The sequence below is a fragment of the Hemicordylus capensis genome, chromosome 6, assembly GCF_027244095.1.
Source record: "Hemicordylus capensis ecotype Gifberg chromosome 6, rHemCap1.1.pri, whole genome shotgun sequence".
NCBI lineage: Eukaryota > Metazoa > Chordata > Lepidosauria > Squamata > Cordylidae > Hemicordylus > Hemicordylus capensis.
The window spans coordinates 161,964,062-161,986,125 of record NC_069662.1 but is presented as its reverse complement, the minus strand read 5'-3'; the positions used below and the strand labels follow the sequence as shown (position 1 = coordinate 161,986,125).

The following is a 22,064-nucleotide window of genomic DNA, read 5'->3' as shown; positions in this document are numbered from 1 at the left end:
AGGGATTCTCAGCATTGGATCCCTAGATGTTATTGGACCAACTCCCATAATCCCCAGCCCCACTGGCCTTTGGTTGGGGATTATGGGAGCTGAAGTCCAATACCATCTGGGGACCCAACGTTGAGAATCCCTGGTGTAGACAATACTAAGCTTGATGGACCCATGGTCTGACTTGGTAGAAGGCAGCTTTCTATGTTTCTAGGGCCTGGGTTCAAATCCCTGCCCAGCCATGAAGTTCACTGGATCAGTTACTCCAATTTCAGCCTAACCTACCTGATATGGTTGTTGTGGGAATAAAATGGGAGGGGAGAACCATGCACAGTGTCCTGATCAACTTGCTGATAAAATGGAATAAATATGAATGCAGTCAATCAGGGTTCTCAAATTTGGGTCCTCTGATGTTGGACTGCAGCTTCCATGAGCCCCAGCTAAAATGTACCTGGGAATCATTGGATATCCAATACCTGGGGACCCAAGTTTGAAAATCCCTGCTAAATAATTTTGGGGTGGGTGGGTGGGTGGGGAGGTGTTGCACATCTTGGCATAGCTTTGTGATCTTGCCTATATCTAGCAGAAGGGAAAGTATGCAAAATAGTTTTTAGAAATGCAGAATAAGTTATGCAAAATCAAGGAAATAGGCAATTTGCATATTTCAGATTTGCAAGTGGCAAGACCTCCAGGTTTCCTTGGTGCAACATTTGAGTCGCCTTCACAGAATTATGTTTGCAGCATTCTGGCCAACAAATTATTTATTTATTTTATTTATTGTTAAATCTCTACACTGCCTTTCATCAAGGTGGTTCATATTCACATTGCAAAGTGATGTTAGGTTCACTACATATGCATGCACAAACCTACACCCCCCTTCCACAAAACCCTTAGCGGCATGTGCCCTGAGAATTCAGCCCTTTATCTTCAAGGCTGTGAGAGGCTAACCTCGCGATGCTATTCCTAAGCAAGAGGACTCCTTCCTACCTACCTGGAAAAGGCTTGTACCTGTGCTTGTCAATGCAGCTGTTATGGACCGTTATGGGGCTGCCTTTTTCCTGGTCACTTCCTCATGCCTGGTTGTGCCTAAGGAGCATCGAAAGCTGTCATTTGAGTGGCAGCAAGCCCCTAATTCATTTCTTCAGGAAATGAATGAATTTGGGAAACGAAGAAGAAATGAATGGGGCAAGAGAAAGTCCAAGAGCTGGTCTTGGGGTAGCAAGCATCCAACTGGCCCTATCCACCCCCAGCACAGTACCTTCAGTGACTGTTGCTGGTGTCTATCTTATGTGTCTTTTTAGATTGTGAGCCTTTGGAGACAGGGATCCATCTTATTTATTTATTATTTCCCAGTGTAAACCACCCTGAGCCATTTTTGGAAGGGCGGTATAGAAACTGAATACATAAATAAATAATAAATTAGAAACATAGGAAGCTGCCATATACTGAGTCAGACTATTGGTCTATCTAGCTCAGTATTGTCTACACAGACTGGCAGTGGCTTCTCCAAGGTTGCAGGCAAGAATCTCTCTCAGCCCTATCTTGGAGATGCTGCCAGGGAGGGAACTTGGAACCTTCTGCTCTTCCCAGAGCGGCTCCATCCCCTGAGGGGAATCTCTTCCAGTGCTCACACTTCTAGTCTCCCATTCATATGCAACCAGGGCAGACCCTACTTAGCTAAGGGGACAAGTCATGCTTGCTACTACAAGACCAGCTCTCCTCTCACATTGCCAAATGGATATCACATTGTCCATTTTGCTAAGCAAAAGCCTTAGCAAAAGGCTGCTGCAAAACCAGCTCTCCTCCGTATGGTTGTCAGTCCGCCACATGGGTCTATTACCGCTGCACAGAGGCAAATGGATTTTGTTTTGAGCCTAAGTTGGTGTTATCAACCGTGGGCAAATGGTTTGCGTTTGGATGGGTGACTATGTGTGAGCACTGGGATCATGTCCCTTGCTGAGATCATGTCCCTTGGCTCAATGAAGAGACACGCTGGAAAAGGAGAGGAAGAGACTCCTACCTCTTCTGCCAGCTATCTGCATTTCTTCGGTAAGGCCTAGAGACTGGAAAACCATCAAGCTTAATGGACCACAGGTCAGACTTCTTAGTAGCCAACAGCCAGTAAGACTCTAGTCAACCAGGTTAGAGAAGCCTGTACAAACCGTCACAGGAAGCTGCCTTCTACCGAGTCAGACTCCTGGTCCATCTAGCTCAGCATTGTCTACACTGACTGGCAGCAGCTCTCCAAGGTTTCAGGCAAAAGTCTTTCCCAGGCCTGCCTGGAGATGATGCCAGGGAGTGAACGTGGGACCTTCTGTGGACCATTCATGCTTGCTGCTGCAAAACCAGCTCTCCTCCCTACGGTTGTCAATCTGCCACATGTTACTAAAACAGCTGCACAGAGGCAAATGGGTTTTGTTTTTGAATCTCAGTTGGGGTTATCAACTGTGGGCGCACAGATATTGTTGAACTACAATTCCCAGCATCCCCAGATGCGGGGGATGATGGGAGTTGTAGTCCAATTATATCTGGGGGCCCATGACAGTTGAGAACTCCCGGGGTAAGTCGTTTTTCTGGCCTTAACTAAAAAGTGTCCATTGTTGGGACTCAGTGTAGAAACAGTGCCCTTAAAGGTCCATCTCTGACAATGAATACATAATGTGTGCATTGATCTTCAGGCGGCAGGCAAAACATTGTTGACTGGTGTAGAACCTGGCAGGAGCAAGACTCCATCTATCATGATATTTAGACTCTGTGTCTACCTTGCCACAATCCCCAAGAAGCACTGTTTGTTTAAGTTTGAAGACAGATGTATGAAGAATGTAACATAAGAACAGCCCTGCTGGATCAGGCCCAAGGCCAGCGTCCAGCATCCTGTTCCACACAGCGGCCCACCAGATGCCTCCGAGAAGCCCACAGGCAGTATTTAAAGTGAAGCCGGGCCTCTACCCACAGTGCCAGGCTGTCTAATGCAGAGTCCCATCCAGGTCTTTCTCAGCCCGACCTGGAGAGGCTGCCAGGGATTAAACCTGGGACTTTCTGCATGCAAAGCAGAAGCTCTGCCACTGTGCTGCAACGTCACAGTCTGCATGGCACATACCTACACCAGAGCACCATCAGCTATGCCCCTCCATGCTTCAGGTGGGCTTTTAAAACGTATTTTTTTTAAGTAAGACATGCCCGTTCATTATTCAAAGGTTCACTTTCAATTTTAAAGACAGCAAATTATTTAAGAAAGTTCAAAGGGTTGCCTGCAGGATGAGTGAGGGAGAAGTACGTTGGTGATATCACAGACACTAGCCAATCAGCATCTTCTGCTTCTGGTTTTTCCTCAGTGTAATGAACCGAGCCGTGCTGCAAACCTGTGGAATCAGTTTTTCCACAGACAGGATTGGGAAAGAAAGAGGTACATCTATACTGAATGCACTGAGAGCACGTCCAAACTAACCTCACTGCTATTAAAAAAAAAAATGTTGGAGCAGTTTCCACTCTTTCTATTGATTCCACACCATTGTGTTTGTTTGTTTGTTTGTTTGTTTGTTTAATAAATAAATAAGACACTTTGGAAACTTTTGTTGAAAAGTGTTATATAAATATTGGTCGTATTTGTATTCACTCTAACATTCAAAAGTGCAAAGAAAGCAATAAAATCATTATTAATAACTTCCGACGCAACGGAATGGGGCAGGGGGTGGGGAGAAACATACAGCCCTTTGCAGCTACAGGTGTGAAACCAGATGGGTCAGTGTTCATCATCCTTCCGTGGAAGCCAGCTCATTCCCTGCTGCCCAAAATACACTTTATTTTCCTTGAAGTGATTCTAGACTCAGCGTGATGTGTCATTTTGGACTGCAAAAGCAAGAAAGGTTAGTGGGAAATCCACACTAATTCTCTACTAGGGGCCAGCAGCCCACGGATTGCTTTCTGGGACAAGCAAATGGCGCGCCTGGGGTTTCTGCGCAAAGAAAACAACCTGGACGAATCTCATATTTCCTCCTCAGGCTCCCATAATCTATTTTCCATACACGTGGAGCACAGGAAAGAGATTCAGCATGTTACTTTCTGAAGAGGAAAGTTTGTAATTGAATAGTATAGCATGTGAAGCTCAGAGCCACAAATCCTACCTGAAAGGGAGGCTATACAGTCAGATGCCCGAGCAGAATGTCCCAGACTTTGCTTTAGGACCCCATGGCCTAAGCCAGGGGCTCTAAAGGTGGGTCCTCCCAGACATCGTTGGAGAACAACTCTTGCCATCCCCAATCACAATGACCAAAAGGCAAGGGGAAGAGAGCTGGTCTTTCGGTAGCAAGCATGAATGGTCCCCTTTGAAACAGCCCGATGGTAACACTGAGGTGGCAGGTCCCAGTTCTAAGGCTCCAGAGAGCCAGTCACCCCCCCCCATAATTTTACAATCCGAAAAGTCCACACAGTCCCCAGTCTCTCTGCTTGGATGGGTGCTCCAAGCAGGTTGTGAGCACCAAGGCATTACCATGGACTTTCACGCACTGGAGGCAGAAAGTGGAAAAATCCAGGGCAGGCATAGCTTCCACCCGCAAAGCAACTCAGCGATATTAGTTATCACCACGGAACCAGGTCAGCCTCTGTTTGATGGAGCGCAGAAGGACCTGCATTCCACGCACTTCTACCTACTCCGGCAGCTATTAGCAAAGCATTCCCTCTCTGCAGGTTTCAGGTTCTGGCCGTCTTCCGCCCCCATCTCCGTCTGAGTGGATGCACGCCTCTGGCTAGCAAGCCCTCACTGCCTTAGACATAAAGGCATCTCTTTTCAGCCCTTGCAGACACAGCAACCTTGTGGCTTTCTAAGTACCGAAAACCAAGACACGCTGGAAAAGCCAAAGACACCACGGCTACTTTGACGAGGAAACGGATAAAGGGGCCTTTGAAAGCAGCAGAACAGCAGCACATTCAACCCGTGGAAGGACGGATCTGGAAGCCGTAGAAATCCCAACAATTTCAGCAGCGGCTTCCGCCCAAGGGGCTGATTTTACAGCGGTTCCACAGAGCTCAACTTTTGGTTCTGATTTAACGCGCAACTGTCTTGCAACTCGATGGGCACGTCTCAGGCTACTTCTGTCATAGGAACGTTGGCATGGAGTCCGGCCATTGGTCCATCTAGCTCAGTACTGTCTACACGGACTGGCAGCAGCTTCTCCAAGGTTGCAGGCAAGCGTCTCTCCCAGCCCTATCCCGGAGACGCCAGGGAGGGAACTTGGAACCTTCTCTGTGCAGATGCTCTTCCCATAGTGGCCCCATCCCCTCAGAGGAATATCTTACAGTGCTCACATGCAGTCTCCCATTCAAATGTAAACCAGAGCGGACCCTGCTTAGCAAAGGGGACAATTCATGCTTGCTACCATGCTCAAGACCAGCTCTCCTCCCCATGCCAAATAACCACTGTTTGGCATGCCAGCCTGTCCCTGTCCCATCCCTTGGCAACCAAGTGACCATCTTAAGAAGGGTGGCTGTCATACCACGCAACAATATCTCAGTCCAATAACCAGGCATCTATAAATTCACTTGCCAGCTCACCAGTGGTGAGGGCCTCCAGCTCTCTGGGGAGCAGGACCCCCAAGACTACAGATCTCCTCCCCAGAGGTCTCAGTTCCACTTTCTGAACAACAGGAGTGCGTTCCCACTGCATCTTATCACCTAAGGGGTATACTCATGGGTCAAATGGGCCGTAAGCCAGAATTTGGCTTTTTTAATACCGTGGTGATTCTCTTTATTTAGCAGGGAGAGAGTAACTGGCCCTATCTACCCCCAGCACAGTACTTCCAGTGATTGTTGCTGGTGTCTTGTCTTATGTTTCTTTTTAGTTTGTGAGCCCTTTGGGGACAGGGAGCCATCTTATTTGTTTGTTATTTCCCAGTGTAAACCTCCCTGAGACATTTCTGGAAGGGTGGTATAGAAATCGAATTAATATTATTATTATTATCATCAACAACAACAACAACAACCAAAATAATCCCAGTGGTCATTGGCGCCCTGGGTGCAGTCCCAAAAGACCTTGAAGAGCACCTCAACAGCATAGGGGCCACAGAAATCACCATCGGCCAATTACAAAAAGCAGCTTTACTGGGAACAGCCTATATTCTGTGACGATATCTATAACCATTGACAATAAAATTCTGGCATCCCAGGTCCTTGGGAAGGACTCGATGTCTGGATAAAACAAACCAGTCAATAACACCTGTCTGACTGTGTAAAATAATAATAATAATAATAATAATAATAATAATAATAATAATAATAATATAATATCTGGCCACCTAGCTCCATAGACCTGTGCAAACAGAAGACCTACGTCTCTCCTAAGCCCTCTCTAACCATGTGACAGCAAAGGATTTGAGGGAGGGAATTGGTGGTGACCACAAATTACGGCAGGCCAACAAGCTAAGCCTCCATTTGTAGATCCCTGCCAGGAACATGGTGTGCATGCAAGTTGTACGCAGTGCACAAGCACAAAAATTCTGCAAATGCCATTACACAAGAGTAAGCCAGTTATCTCCAATGCGCCTATTCTTGTGTGACATCAGTCACATAATTTGCGCAGCTTGTGAGCACACGACGTTACTGGGCTGACGCAGCCTTGCACAGTGCGGCTATGACAGAAGTTTTAGAAGTACGTTTGCCCAGGACCACAGGCGGGACTCAGGAGCCCTGAGGGGCAGGCACGATCCCCAGCGACATGTGGCACTGAAGAGAACGGCAGGCAAGTCAACGTGGGTCATCAACACCACAGACCAGAGTCCTCCTGTGAATAAGGTGATCACCAGAGAGCCAATCCTGGGGGCAGAGGAAGACCTTACTAACACTTGGATCCAGGCATCCCGGAATGTTTTTTTTGGGGGGGGGGGAGACAGTAACCCACTGTAAGAGCTGGCCTTGTGACAGCAAGCATGAATTGTCCCCTTTGCTAAGCAGGGTCTGCCCCGGCTGCCGATATGTTTCCGAACGAAATACAAAGTGCTGGTTATCCTCTATAATAAAAGGCTTAGGTGTGATCCCGTGTCTCTGCGCCCGTGTCTTTCTCGGCCATTCTGGGCATGCGCTCTGCGCATGCCCAGAACGTCCGAGAAAGATACAGCCGCAGAGACACGGCGGCCATGTTGGAGGAGGAGAAGCGGCCACCACGAAGCCGGGCGGGGGAAAGAGGCGGTGGGGGAAGCCGGCCGAGGCAGCAGCAAAGCCGCGGCCAAGGCCTGGCGGCGGCGCCGAAGCCAGGCGAGAGGAAGAGGACCCCCGCAACAGAGGAAGAGGCAGAGGAAGAAGCCGGGCGAGGCGGCAGCAGAGCCGCGGCCGCCGCCACCAGACAGGGTGAGGAGACAGCGGGGGAAGCCGGAAAGGGGAGGCCGGCGGGCCGGGGGAGAACGGCTGTGGCATGAAGGCTGACGGCGGCGGGAGGGGAAATGGCGGCTGGGGGCCCGGAGCGCAAAACTCTCCTAGTGCCCATTAATTTAACGGGCCTAAAATAACTAGTCACCTATAAAGCCCTTAATGGCTTAGGTCCAGGGTATTTAAGAGAGCGCCTTGTCTGTTGTGAACCCTGTCGCCTATTAAGATCATCTGGAGAGATCCAGTTGTGGTTGCCGCTGACTCGTTTGGTGGCAACTTGGGGCCGGGCCTTCTCTGTGGCTGCCCCGGGGCTTTGGAGCGCACTCCCTGCTGAAATAATCTCCTTCTCTGTTTGTTTTAAGAGCATCTCCTTCTCTGTTTGTTTTGAGGAGGACCCCAAAGACATACCTGTTTCCCCAGGCTTTTAACTGAAATTTGGATTTTAAATTTTAATGTGTTTTTACCTATTGTGATTTTCATCTGTTCTTCTGAATTTTAAATGTTTTGTATTTTATATTTTTTAATCTGCACACCGCTTAGAGATTTCTACATTAGGCGGTATAGAAAGTCAATAAATAAATAAATAAAATACACTTGAGCACTGTAAGATACCCCGCTTAGGCGATGGGGCTGCTCTGGAAAGAGCCCCTGAATGCTTGCATACAGAAGCTTCCAAGTTCCCTCCCTGGCAGCATCTCCAAGATAGGGCTGAGAGAGACTTCTGCCTGCAACCTTGGAAACGCCACTGCCAGTCTGTGCAGGCAATGCTGAGCTAGATGGGCCAATCATCTGACTCAGTATTCAGCAGCTTCCTATGTTCTTCTACCTGCCCAGATGCACATCTTGTTCTAACACAGTGTTGTGATGCGACAGCTACCAAGAAGCCACCATAACGCCGCAGTATATACCAATTTGTACAATCAGCAGAATCAAGTGATAAAGCATTTCTAAACTATACCACTTCAAGCGGCAGATGGAATATGCACAGAAAAAAGAACCCTTTGCATGTGAAAGCAAACCAACAAGCTAGTATGCCATGGGGGAAGCCTAGACTCTTTCCACACATGCCAGCATTCTATGTGCAAAGACTAGTTTTCTCCCTTTTTCAGGAAGCATTCAAATGTGCCATCTCCCTATTTAGCCCCAAGTGAATATTGAACAGTGGATTTGCACCACTGACATTTCTTAAGAAAATACTTAAGGCAGAGGTTCTCAAACTCGGGTAACCCCAGATGTTGTTGGACTACAACTCCCATCATTCCCAGCCACGACTGGGGATAATGGGAACTGCAGTCCAGCTACACCTGGGGGCCCAGGTTTGAGAAGTCCTGGCTTAGGGGCTCGAAGAGTGAGGAATATTTAGATTCTTTGCCGAAGTGGGATTAACCAAGAGGTTCTGTAGAGTGAAGCTGCCAATCTGTTCCATGGGAACGAGGCAAGCACAATGCTTCCATCTGATGTAACAGGCTGACTGCAGCTGCGTGGGTAGGGAGTCTGCAGAAGTTTCCATCCTCTGCTGTAGGAGCTAGACTGAAACTGCCTATTCCTACAGGGCTGGTACCAACATTCCAGCAAAGTTCTTCCTAGACTCGGAGAAAAGGACTGTTTTCTCCTGTATTTTTAGAAGCTGGAGTTTTGTAGCACGTAGAACCCAAGTTTGTTTGATTAACACTGTTTTTACATTGGGGAACTCCTTTGGAAAAAGAATCAGGGTTTAATTGTCTGCTTGTCCTGCTTAGGCTATTGTACTTGTTGTTGTTGTTTTCTTATTTATTTAAATATGCATTCCACCCTATCCTGGAGACTCACAACAGGTACCAGAAGATGGTCTGGAGGCTGATGATACAGCAGCCTTGTTGAAGATTAGCAGGATTCTAATGCCAGGATGGGAGACCACTGGGAATGCCATGTATGCCACTGTGAGGCAAGGCATGGAAGCAAGGCAGGATAGACATGTAAATATATCAAACAAACATCATTTATGGTGATGTCACAGAATGTTCGTCACCAGTATCTCTAATGAATGTGCTACCATCCACCTGTTCTACCAACTGTGCACTCTCATCTACATAAATAATTACAAAATGATTGTGTTACCCTTCTGCTCACCGTTATTGATTCTGTGGCCACTGCTTCTGCTATTTTAATGGTCTTTTGGTTATAGTTGCTTTAGTATTTTATCGCCTTAATATGTATACCATCCTGGGAGCCTTGGCTTGAAGATCTGCAAAATAAATAACCATCCTATGAAAGCAGTGGCAGCTTTTTAAAGTGGTAAAGTGTGCCGTTGAGTCGATGTCAACTCCTGGCGACCAAAGAGCCCTGTGGTTTTTCTTTGGTAGAATACAGGAAGGGTTGACCATTGCCATCTCCTGCGCAGTATGAGACGATGCCTTTCAGCATCTTCCTATATTGCTGTTGCCCGATATAACACACCAGCGGGGATTCGAACCCAAAACCTCTGGCTTGCTAGTCAAGTCATTTCTCTGCTGCGCCATTAGGTGGCTGGCAGTTTTTTAGCCTGTTATTATTTCCTTTCAGTTTTCCTCAGTGTCATTTCACAAAGACAGCTCACAACGTAGCTTACAGCCCTTAGTGTTGAACACGGCTGCACAACTTTGGCCTGCTAGCTCTTGTACTACAACTCCCACCATCCCTGACTATCAGCAACTGTGGCTGGGGATGATGGGATTCTTGTTGTAGTCCAACAACTGATGGAGGGTCAAAGTTCTGCAGCCCTCGTCTTAGAAAAAAGAACAAGAGAGCACAGCTGGTTTTGTGGTAGCAAGCATAACCTGTCCCCTTAGCTAAGCAGGGTCCACCCTGGTTGCATGTGAAAGGGAGACAAAAAGCATGAGCACTGGAAGAGATTCCCCTCAGGGGATGGAGCTGCTATGGGAAGAGCAGAAAGTTTCAAGTTCCCTCCCTGGCAGCATCTCCAAGATAGGGCTGAGAAAGATTCCTGCCTGCAACCTCAGAGAAGCCGCTGCCAGTCTGTGAAGACAATACTGAGCTAGATAGACCAATAGTCTGACTCAGCACATGGCAGCTTCCGATGTTCCTAACAGGATAGAGGTGTATAAAGTTATTAATGATGCCAAGAGAGCACCCAAAGAAATGTACACTGTGCCCAAGGCATGCCCTGGGGGCACATGATACAGCTGTTTTGCTAAAGATATGTAGGACCAGGTCTGGTTGGTGCCTGGATGAGTGACCGCTTGGGAATGCCACTGTCAGCGCAGAGCTGTGAGCAGCTGCTTCAAAGCAGCACAAGGTCTAAGGCGAGGACCACGAGGACCCAGCAATCAGGAATCGAGGAACAGGAGAGAAAGCGAGTATCCGAGTCAAAGCCGGGGTCAGGGACCAAGTGCGTGGATCAAGGTCACAGTGCAAGCCGTAGGCCAGGAACGGAGCCAGGGACTGAGCTGGATAGACAAACCGGAAGCCAGGATGAAGTAATACAGGAGTTCCCAACCAGAGGAACTCCAGAACCACAACTCCCCATCATCCCCAGCTACAATTTGTTGTGGCTGGGGATGATGGGAGTTGTAGTTCAGCAACATCTGGGGTACCACGGGTTGGCAACTCCAGAAATAAAAGAGAGGTCAAGAGTGGGACCAAAAGATCAGAGAAGCCAAACAGGCAACCCAAAGAGAACAGAGAACACACCATGACCCTGAAACGGAAACAAGGCTTATTTCAGACAGGAAGCTATTTATACCCTTCCTGTTGCAAGGGGAGCCAATGGTTGATCCCTGGAGGCGGGGCTTGCCCAGGGGCCAGGCTTGGCAGATCAAATGGTGGGTGCAGTGCAGGAGGCTGCCACACGGGGCAGCAACACGAAGTCTCTCAGGTCGGCTAGAGAGAACCAGACACAGCAGCCTTGAATTTCAGGAAGGAACAAAGGTGAGATATAAATGAAACGGACACAATGAATGCATCTATTGCAGCATGCCAGAACACTGAGTCATCATCACATGAAGCGGGTTTGCAATAGCTTCACAGACAAAAAGGAAGTAGTTCACAGAACATCTGCGGCGCTTAGGATGTGGCAATGGCTACTAGTTTAGATGCTTCTAAGAAAAAGCCCAGAAAGCTATGGATGGACAGACCAAAAAGCAACTATTAGCATAACAGCTACATGTAACAGTTAGCACTAGCAGTGATATAGGAAGATGCTGAGAGGCATCATCTCATACTGCGTGGGAGGAGGCCATGGTAAACCCCTCCTGTATTCTACCAAAAGAAAACCACAGGGCTCTGCGGGCACCAGGCATCGAAATCGAGTTGACGGCACACTTTACCTTTAGCACTAAGAAGGGGTGGTCCAGAACTCCATCACTGCCCGGCTAGAAAGAATCCCAGCACATCCAGCCAGCTCAGGGGGCTCTTTGCACCTACAGAAAGCCCCTCCCCTGATCCTCAAGTATTGTGCATGGAATTTCACCCCATTTATATATTTTCACATAAGGCTCCAGTTAAAAATTAGAAGTGGAAAGGACTAAGTGCTTGCGGTAGTGATTGTCAAGAACTTTATTATGGTTCACCAGAAAGCCCAGAGAACTCGCGTTCTGGGCAGTATAAAAATGTGATAAATAAATAAATAAAACTAAGTTCAGTGCAGCAAAGAGCTTCCACGGATGACGGGGACCTACCCCGGAGACCCTCAGGAATCCATGGAGCCCAGGTTAAGAGCCCCTTGGCTTCCTGTTGTTGGGAACAGAATGCAGGACTAAATGGATACTTGGTCTGTCTCCACAAGGCAGTCCTTAAATTCTGCGTTGGAACAGGCCTACTGGGTCAGACAGAGAGGTGAATCTTTGGCTGCATTCATGTGAAAAAAAATATTCCTGCATTCTCTGCACTGCTCACACACGCTTTATGTATAGGGTCACATAATTGCCCCAGAATGCTTCGTTTTCTAGAGAGGAAATCGTTATTTCTTCTATGGTAGGAACTCAGGCATTCCAGGATGATAGTGGAGAGGGGCTATACATTTCCATGAACCATTTGGGGAGGAAAGCTGGTCTTGTGGTAGCAAGAGGAATGGTCCCCTTTGCTAAGCAGGGTCTGCCCTGGTTTGCTTTTGGATGGGAGACTACACGCAAGTGCTGCAAGATATTCCCCTTAGGGCAGGCCTGCTCAATGTAGCCCCCCCCCTGCTGTTTTTGGACTACAACTCCCATAATTACTAGCCACAGTGGCTAATAGCCAAGGATTATGGGAGTTGTAGGCTGACATCTGCAGGAGGGCCGAAGTTAAGCACCTGTGCCAGAGGTTGCCGATTCAAATCACCGCTGTTATGCTTCCCAGACTACGGGAAACACCTATATCGGGCAGCAGTGATATAGGGAGATACTGAAAGGCATCATCTCATACTGCGCAGGAAGTGGCAATGGTCAACCCCTCCTGTATTCTACCAAAGACAACCACAGGGCTCTGTGGGCACCAGGAGTTGACACCGACTCGACGGTGCAACTTTACCTTTACTTTAGGCCAACATCTGCAGAAGGGCTGAAGTTGAGCAGCCCCGCCTTAGGGGATGGGGCCACCGCTCAGTGGGAGAGCATGTCCCAAATTCGACCCCTTTCATCTCCAAGCAGGGCTGGGAAAGACCCCTGCCTCAAACTCCACGGAGCTGCTGCCAGTCAGTGTAGACCGGCAATCATCGCTATTTTTCAAGCGGGGGCCCCTTTGGCAAATAACCTTCAGTGCGAGAGCCCCTGTGGTGACCTCTGTACTCTTCTCGGTGTTGGGAAGGCTCTTTATGAGAGACGGAGCCCCTCTTTAGAGCTCCAGGAGGAAGGAACTGGGAAGGGTGACCCTGCCCAGCACTCCGCGGACACCTTCCAAAATGACGCAGGGGCTCAAGAGGGCTCCGCCCCCCTTAAAGGAGCCCTCCCTCCCCAGCGCTGGATAAAGCATGGTGGGAATGGTCATCTCCGCATGGTGTGCAGAGTATGCAGCTCTCTGGCCAAAGCTTCACACAGGCCCAACAAACCATTGCACAGGAAGCCACACATAGGGTTGACTGAGGTCACCACTGGTCCCCAGGGTTTACAATGAAGAACATGGGTGTAGGCCAGGCCTGCTCAACATAGTCCCCCCAGCTGTTTTTGGACTACAACTCCCATAACCCCCAGCCACAGCAGCCAAAAGCCAGAGATTATGGGAGTTGTAGGCCAACATCTGCAGGAGAGCCGAAGTTGAGCAGGCCTAGTGTAGACCATGGATTCTCAACATTGGGTCCCCAGATGTTATTGGACCTCAACTCCCATAATCCCCAGCCTCAGTGGCCTTTGGCTGGGGATTATGGGAGTTGAAGTCCAATAACATCTGGGGACCCAATGTTGAGAATCCCTGGTGTAGACCATCCTGAGCTACTCCCCTTAGAGGATGAGACCACCGCTCAGTGGAAGAGCATCAGCATGCTTGCGTGCAGAAGGTCCCAAGTTCCCTCCCTGACAGCAACTCCAGGTAGGGCTGGGAAAGACTCCTGCCTGCAGCCTTGGAGAGCTGCTGCCCAACCATGTAGACCATGCCTGCTCAACTTGGGCCCCCCAGCTGTTTTTGGACTACAACTCCCATAAGCCCCAGCCACAGTGGCCAGTAGCCAGGGATTATGGGAGTTGTAGGCCAACATCTGCAGGAGGACCAAAGTGGAGCAGCCCCGGTGTAGACAATCCTGATCTGGATGGATCCATGGTCTGACTCGGTATAAGGAGGCTTCCTTGGTCCAAGAGTAACGGTATTTATTCAGGTTAGTATTCCATTGTATTCTGAAGGTTCTAGATGGCCCTCTGCTCCTCTAGGTCCCTCCAAGGTCCCTCTTTCTCCTTCTGCAGAGTAGACTTGGACAAAGCGTTTTCTGCCCAGGGTGTGATGTTGACTTCACAGCTTGCACTGGTTGTACAAGTTCCGATCACCTTGGCAGTGTTTTGGAAACTGGCCTCACGGACAGGTTCAAAGCAGCCAGCACGTCACCACCCTCCAGAAAAAAATATCCCATCTTTGCCAGGACTGCCCTGGCATGAGCTGGCTGAGTCACTATACCCGGTGGAGCTGCAGGGCAAGATTGCTACCAAAAGGCCCGCCCGCAGTGGGCAAAAACGGCAACGAACTTCCACGAAGTGTCCAGAGCCCATCAGAGAATGGCATAGAGACCTCCACAGTGCATTTGCCAACTTTTCTGCCACTCCTACACCATCTCTTGCTGTCTACCACTCAATTCCCTCCCCCCCCCATTTCCCAGCCCTCCTTAAGCAATGTATCTTTCTGCAAAACTTCCCTTTGGAGGCTCTGAAATCTTCCCATCTCTCAGCTGTTTAAAGCTTTTGCCCAATTGGAGAGACCATAGTAAAGACTCCTTTCTTGGATCTGTTTTGAAGCCCTGGGTGGTGCAGTGGAAGGGAGTGTGAACTGAGGAATCTGCATTTAAATCTCTCCTGAGCCTCACAAACCTATGGTGGTGGTGGTGGGGGGGTTGCAACATTTTTACAGCAATGGGGCTGATATCCTCGCTGCATTCAATCCAAACACATATTTCCTCTCCAAGCTGAAGCTCTGAGCTAAACAGTCCTGCATGTTTGCAGCAGGAGCTGGCTGTGCACAGTGCTGATTGGCTGGTGCCTGTGAAGTCATCGCAAAACTTCTCCCTAGACCCTGGAGCAGTTTTCCACTTAAAAAAAAGGGGGGGGGCTTCCAGGTGCAACTCTAGGGATGTTTTAACTCCAGTATGCAGTTGGTTGGAATTGGGGTTGTTTGTTTTAGTCACTTATTGCTGGAGAAGTTGCAATTTGTTCTGATGCCCCTGTTTGCCCGATTTATTAATTCAAAATAACTATCACTAACACTGGTCCTTTCTTTAAACAACTATGTTTATACTGCTTTTCCACAAAGGTTTCCAAAGTGGTTGACATAGAGAAATAATAAATAAATAAGATGGCTCCCTGTCCCCAAAGGGCTCACACTCTAAAAAGAAACATAAGGCAAACATCAGCAACAGCCACTGGAAGTACTGTGCTGGGGGTGGAGAGGGCCAGTTACTCTCCCCCTGCTAAATAAAGAGAATCACCACGTTTAAAAGGTGCCTCTTTGCCCAGTTAGCAGGGAAAGCAGATAGATTCATTATCCCAATCAACACAAATCTCAAATACTGGAAGGGTGTCGGGGAGAAATCTAACCTTCTGCCAGTCTTTCACACTCCCCACTGGTTTTGTGTTCAAAAGGTAGCTGAGGTCTAACAGGAAGCAATTCACGTGTGTTAAACCAACTGAAAATTGCATCCTTACTCACACAAGCGGTTCCTTCCAGAACCCTTACTGCTCTTCCAATTAGTCTGTTGCTTTGACTTTGTCTACCCACTAGTTTATCAGCAGGTTATATCAAGAACACCGAGTTATATCAAGTAATATTAAGAACACTGAGTGGCGGGCAGGGAGGGCACCCCACTATTATTTTTTTAAACCCTTGAGAGATAGCAAGAAAACAAAGTCTCAGCCAGACCAACAACCTACGCTTTTCTAGTGCTAAACGTCTCAGAAACAAGAGTCCTGTGCAGAGTGGGGATGAGGCCATAACTCCGTGGTAGAGGATCTGCTTTGCATGCAGAAGGCCCCAGGTTCGATCCCCAGCATCCCCAAGAAGGGCTGAGAAACCGGAGTGCAATCCCACAGAAAAACCTTCTTGACGTGTTGATTCAAAACATATTTAATATAATCAGCACAGGCTTACATGTGCCAAAGCTCATAGCTGACTGAAATTAATACACCCTCTGATCTGACAGCCCCTTTTGGCTTATATGGGGGCTGAATGTGTCGAGGGAAAGGCTCTGCACATGTACAGAGGTACTTTTATTATTACTCCCTCATGTTTCAGAGCCGAGCCTAAACATTCAAAACCACTTCCGGACGAGCAAATTAAATCCCTGGATCTGTTACTGTTCTAAAGAAGCACCCCCAAATTATAAAGCTAAATTACTCTTTGATCTGGCAGGAAACTGCTTGAAGCACCCTTGTATGGAAAAGCACTATGTAAATATTGTAAACGAATAAAATAATATTTGCTTGGAGGAAACAAAGCAGGCCCTGAAGACTCCCAAATGTTGCCCTATAAACCGCTGTGCATGCACATTCAACAGGCTACTTCCCAGAACTACAAAACAAGAAGCTCAGAAAATCAGATGACACACATTCTCCTCCCACCCCCACTCCCCACACACAAACCTAAACTAAGAAGGTGTTGGGCAGGACTGTCCTCAGGGCAGGGCAAGCAGGGCGACCACCCTGGGGCCCGGTTTTTTAAACCCCATTAAAACTAGCGGGGCCCTGCACTGGCTGATTTGCCTGAGGGCTCTTTAAGGACAGCCCTGGTGGGGATTCTAAAGAGGTCTCAAACCCCTTCCCTCAACTTCAGCTTGGCAGGCATTAGTTATGGCTACTTTGTGGAAAGGCACTCTGCAAATGGACAAGGGCACAGTCATTTTTAAAATTCATTATGCAGATGTTCTAGAGCAGGGCAGCACAACTCTGGCCTTCCAGTTGTTGTTGGACTACAAATCCCATCATCCTGGAAATGCAGAGTCTGGTTTCAAAATCAACTCCCAAGATATCTGCTGAGAGACAAACTCCACTGAGAAGCAAAGCTCCTGCCAATTCTTGACATGCCTTGCTGACAACTGCCTCATTCAGAAGGTGGAGGAAGGACCGAAGGGATTGGCTGTCCTTGAACTGAACCTAACCAATAGGGAAGAGTTGGTCAAAGAGGCTGAAGTAGTGGGAAATGACCCTGCAGTGTTGGAATTATTGATCTCACAAAAACAGAAAGCTGAACGTTAGTTAAACGTGTACTCTGGATTCCAGGAATGCTGGTTTTAATATGCTTAGAGAAGCGTTACAGAGGATCCCATGGCTAGATAATCTAACAAGGGAAGGAGCCCAAGATAGGTCTTGAGGTAGGAGCTAATAAAGACACAGTCACATGTTTCCAGTGAGAAAGAAAAATGGAGAGTATCTAAAAAGCCATATCTAAAAAGCTGCCCAAAAGGGTGAGATAAGAGTTGAAAATACAAGACAGTCCCTCTTTATATTTCCATAAGAAATGGAAGAAAGGACAAGTCACCAAGAATCAAATTAATTGCATCCTGGAGTACTAAAATAAATTGCTGATGTACTCTCAGAACCTCGGCCTATCATCTTTAAGAATTGTGGAGAACTGGATACAAGCTAATGCTGTCCCAATGCTCAAAAAGTGGGGGAAAGAAGGATCCAGAAAGCTACAGATCAGTCGTCCCAAGTGGATCAAACTGATCAATACCAGGGAAGTGGTACTGATTATAAAGTTGTACTCACTTAATAACAGTGCAGGGATTAGTAGAGAACAGCATGCATTTGTCATAATCCTGCCAGATGAATCTTCTCTCTATTTTTAAAGATCAGTTTACTAACTTGGTGGATTGTGGGAATATAGTAAACATTGTTTATCTTGTTTGCAGCAAAGCAAATGACAAAATCCTCTAAGATATTTGGGCTAGCAAACTGGTCAAATGCAGGCTAGATGATACTACTGGGGGTGAATTCACAACTGGCTGGATAACTGTGCTCAAAGTGTGCTCATCAATTGCTCCTCCGCAAACTAGAGGGTTTGGGGTTTTTTTTAGTGGCATGCCACAGGGGTCTGTCCTGGGCCTGTCCAGTTTTGAAGTTTTGAAACACTTCAAAATGTTTATCAATGCCTTAGTGGAAGCGGTGGAGAGAATCCTCATCAGAATTACAGATGACAACAAACTAGAAGGCATAACAAACTCTCAGAAGACAGGCATAACATTCAAAATGTCATTGACAGAATGGAAAATTAGGCTTAAACTAACAAAATGAAATACAAATATGGTGAATATTTATATACCGCTTTTCAAGAAAGGTTTCCAAAGCGGTTTACACAGATATAAATAAATAAATAAGATGGCTCCCTGTCCCCAAAGGGCTCACAATCCAAAGGTAGCAACAACAACAACAGCAACAGCCACTGGAGAGATGCTGTGCTGGGGGTGGAGAGGGCCAGTTGCTCTCCCCCTGCTAAATAAAGAGAATCACCACTTGAATAAGGTGCCTTTTTTGTTCAGTTAGCAGGGATTCAGCAGGGACAAATGTAAAGTTCTACACTTGGTCAAAAATGGAAAAGCAAATACACAGAAATAGGATGGTGGGTACCTGGTTTTGGAGTAGCACACATTAAAATGATCTCTGGAAGGATTGCAGGCAAACTCAAGCCAGCCATGGGATGCAGCTGCAAAATGCTGAATACCATTTTGTGCTGCATTAAGCCATGAAAACCAATAGTTCCATTAGTCAGACCTCATCTGGAGTACCATGTTCAGTTCTGGGTGCTGTGCTTTTAAGTACGCAGACACATTGGAACAGGTTCAGAGGAAGGCAGCCAAAATGTTTAGGGGTCTGCTAAGGTGGAAAGGTTGAAGGAAAAGGGTATGTTTAGCCTGGAGACGAGAACACTAAGGGGAGGCAGAGTAGCACTCTTCAAATCCCTGACGGACCATCACAGAGAAAAAAGGCTTGTTCTCTGCTACTTACCTCAGAAGGCAGAACCAGATTTGATGGGCCTAAGTTACAGGAGAATAGGCTTTGGCTGAACATTGAGACACACGTCTTTATGGATTGGGACTGCCAACCTCTGGCTTGCTAGTCAAGTCATTTCCCTGCTGCTACCTGGGGGGCCCCCCCCCAAATCCTTTTTAGTCTATCCTGGGTGGTGTGGTTGCCCTGCGGAGCATGATGATGCTTAATTGGGGGGGGGGGCGGGCTCCAATGGCCTTCAGGTCCAGGCTCCCAAATTACCTAGGTGCACCTCTGCTCCCTTGCTGTGGTATTGAAGCAGAGGCTGGGCAGCCCTATGTTAAAGTCAGGATGCTCTAATTATGGGTTTCATGCACTGAGCAGAGGGGTGGGCTAGATGGCCTCCAAGAACCCTTCCAATACTATCATTCTCTATTCCTGGAAAAAGGGTTTGAGAGCACACACGGGCTCAGATGAGAGTCCCGCTTTCATCACACCAATTGCTCTCAAAAGTCCTGGGTGTAAACTTTTGAAATCTGCAGAACTCCGCAGGCATTCTGTATTCATTTCAAAGGATGACATATAGTTGTTCTCCAACCGCTCTCCCGCATCTCCAAATCTGACTCCGGCCACCCATAAATCTACTTCACATTTCAGAACAAAAGGAAGTGAGGTTGGGGACTCAGAAGAGAGGGGAAATAAATCACACATTCTCCTGCATGTTACGAGTTTGCAGCGAGGCGGCCGTCTGCAGAGCCGACGAAACGGGCAGGAAACTGAAGGCAGGGAGGACGGAACACAGAACAGACAAATAACATGAAGAAGGTGGAGTTTCAACAGGTTTTGCCGACAGCAGCCCCAGCGCAAAAACGCAGCCGATTTGGGCGGGGGATATTAAGGCCCCTTCTCCACCTAGGGCCCCCAGATGTTGTTGGACTACAACTCCCATCAACCCCAGTCACAAGGCAGGGGATGATAGGAGTTGAAGTCCAACTACCTCTGGGGACCCAAGTTTGAGAACCTTTGCTGCAGAAGAAAAATAAATACATTCATAAGTGGTTTTTTTTGTGGGGGGGGGTTACCTTTTTATTTTGCAGGAAGCCACAGAACTCTTAGCTCGTCCGCCGCATCGGCTTCACGTCGGCCAAAGCTGGAGAGGGAGGCGAGGAGGAAGCGGGCAAAATCGATGCAGAGCTCCCCCCACCAAAAAAAATAATGGGGGGAGAAGGGGCAGCTGCCCCCTCCTTTGCGATCGGATTCCAACAGGCCCCCAAGTCCACAAGAAGAGAGATCCCCCCAAAAAAATAAACCAACCCGCCCCGAGCAGGCAAAACTCCAAGCGGCTCCTTTCCTCCACCCACCCCCAGCGGAAAGCTGCAAACTCCCGCACCGCCAAAAAGAAAAGTCAATGCACAAATTTCCTGGTTGCAAAAAAAAAAATTAAAATAAAAAGCGCAACAAAACTCAACTCAAGGCACAGCAGAAGGGAGCGGTGCCAATCGGTCCTGATCTCGGCGCAGGGAGGGGGAGAAATTAAAATTAAGACGAGCGAGTGCGAATAATTAATCAAGCGCGCTTGTCGGAAGAGGAGCAGCAAACTTTTCGCTGGCGGGTCTCTTGCCCAGCTGCGGAGCGCCGCCGCTCTGGAAAGGGCAAGGGGAACACAGCCACAGGAAGGGATGACGCAAAGGCCGCCTCCGCCAATCGGGAGCCGAGGAGGCTTTTCGCCCAGCGCTTCGGCAGTCCGGGAGCTGGACGCGCTTGCAGCGGCTATCGGGAAGGAGGCGGGGGGGGGGCAGGGGAGTAACCGTAGGGCGCTGGGGCTGCCCCACGCGGGTCGTGTCTATCCCTCCTCTCCCTCTTTGTTTGTCCAGATCGTTTAAAACTAGTTTTGGGGCATTATTTTAATTCGAATCAAAGACTGGATGTAAACAAGGCTCATCCGGATTGAAACTGGAGTTAGCTGGTTTTCCTTACGAGATTCTTTGAGCATAGCCAAAGCCACACAGCGAACTTAAAGCTAGTTTTTAACCATGGTCCCAAGGAAAGTAATCTACATGCCTCACAGGGTTGTTGTAGGGATAACCGCGTGCACCGCTCTGGGCTCCTTGGAGGAAGAGCAGATGATAAAACCACAGTGCCCAGGATTCAAGGGAGGGGAGCCGTGACAGTTATGTCGTTTTCTTTCTCCCACTTTGACGTGTTTAGTGTAGATAGGGTTTTAATCGACACAAAGTCAATCTGGATTTAAATTGGGATGCAAAAGGTCCTGTGCCAAGCCCTGGGATCTCCAGTAGGGGGTGAGGGTGGTGGGAAAGACCCCTGTCTGAAACCCTCCAGAGCCACTGCCAGCCAGAGTAGGCAGTGCTAAGCCAAGATGGACCAAGGGTCTAATACAGGGTTTCTTAACCTTGGGCCCCCAGATGTTGATGGACTACAACTCCCATCATTCCCAGCCATGTCCATTGTGGCTGGGGATGATGGGAATTGTCATCCATCAACATCTGGGGGCCCAAGTTAAGAAACCCTGGTCTAATATAAAGCAGCTTCATAGTTTGGGCATGGAGCCAGAGATCGCGGCTGAGCATCTACTTTGCCTGCAGAAGGGAAGGTCTCAAGTTCAAAACCTGGCAGCATCTTCAAAGTAGGGCTGGGGAAATGTCCTGCCTGCAACCTTGGAGAAGCTGCTGCCAGTCCGGGTAGACAATACTGAGCTAGATGGACCAAGGGTCTGACTCTGTATAAGCAGCTTCCCATGTTCTTATGAAGTTAATTAAAATAGTCAGCTAAAGTGAGGTTATTTCTTGCTGCGATTTCCTTCTGTTTCTTTCAAAGAAGGCGATGGGTGGGGTGGGGTGGGGTGGGGTGGGGGGCAAGGCACCTCCTTCTCTCCCCCACCCCCAACGGTGGCCATAAACACAAATGAGGAAGTGCAGCTCTTCCTTCTTTCCTTGGCTCTTCTTTGGGATGCATGTCGCTTTTTTCTTTTGCAGTATTTGGGTTCTCAGCAGACCTCCGTCAGAGCGATAAGAGCTTATGCGTCTGCATGCAAATAGTTGGAATCTGGAGAGAAGACGTCAAATCACTCTGCTTCAGCCCACAACCCCATTCTGCAATTTGGGTGTGTGTGTGTTGATATTAACCCTGTGATAA

The 22,064-nt window shown here is 48.1% G+C and overlaps 1 protein-coding gene across 2 annotated transcripts in view; it reads right to left on the bottom strand.

Moving 5' to 3' along the window:
* LOC128331714 (mitogen-activated protein kinase kinase kinase 3-like) overlaps window positions 1-20,540 on the bottom strand; it is a 117,025-nt gene extending 96,485 nt beyond the window's left edge. For both annotated transcript variants that reach the window (XM_053265476.1, XM_053265475.1), the window contains exon 1: window positions 19,994-20,540. The gene's annotated coding sequence lies outside the window, so the exon portion shown is untranslated. The remainder of the gene's footprint in view (window positions 1-19,993) is intronic.
* Between the last annotated feature and the right edge of the window lie 1,524 nt (window positions 20,541-22,064).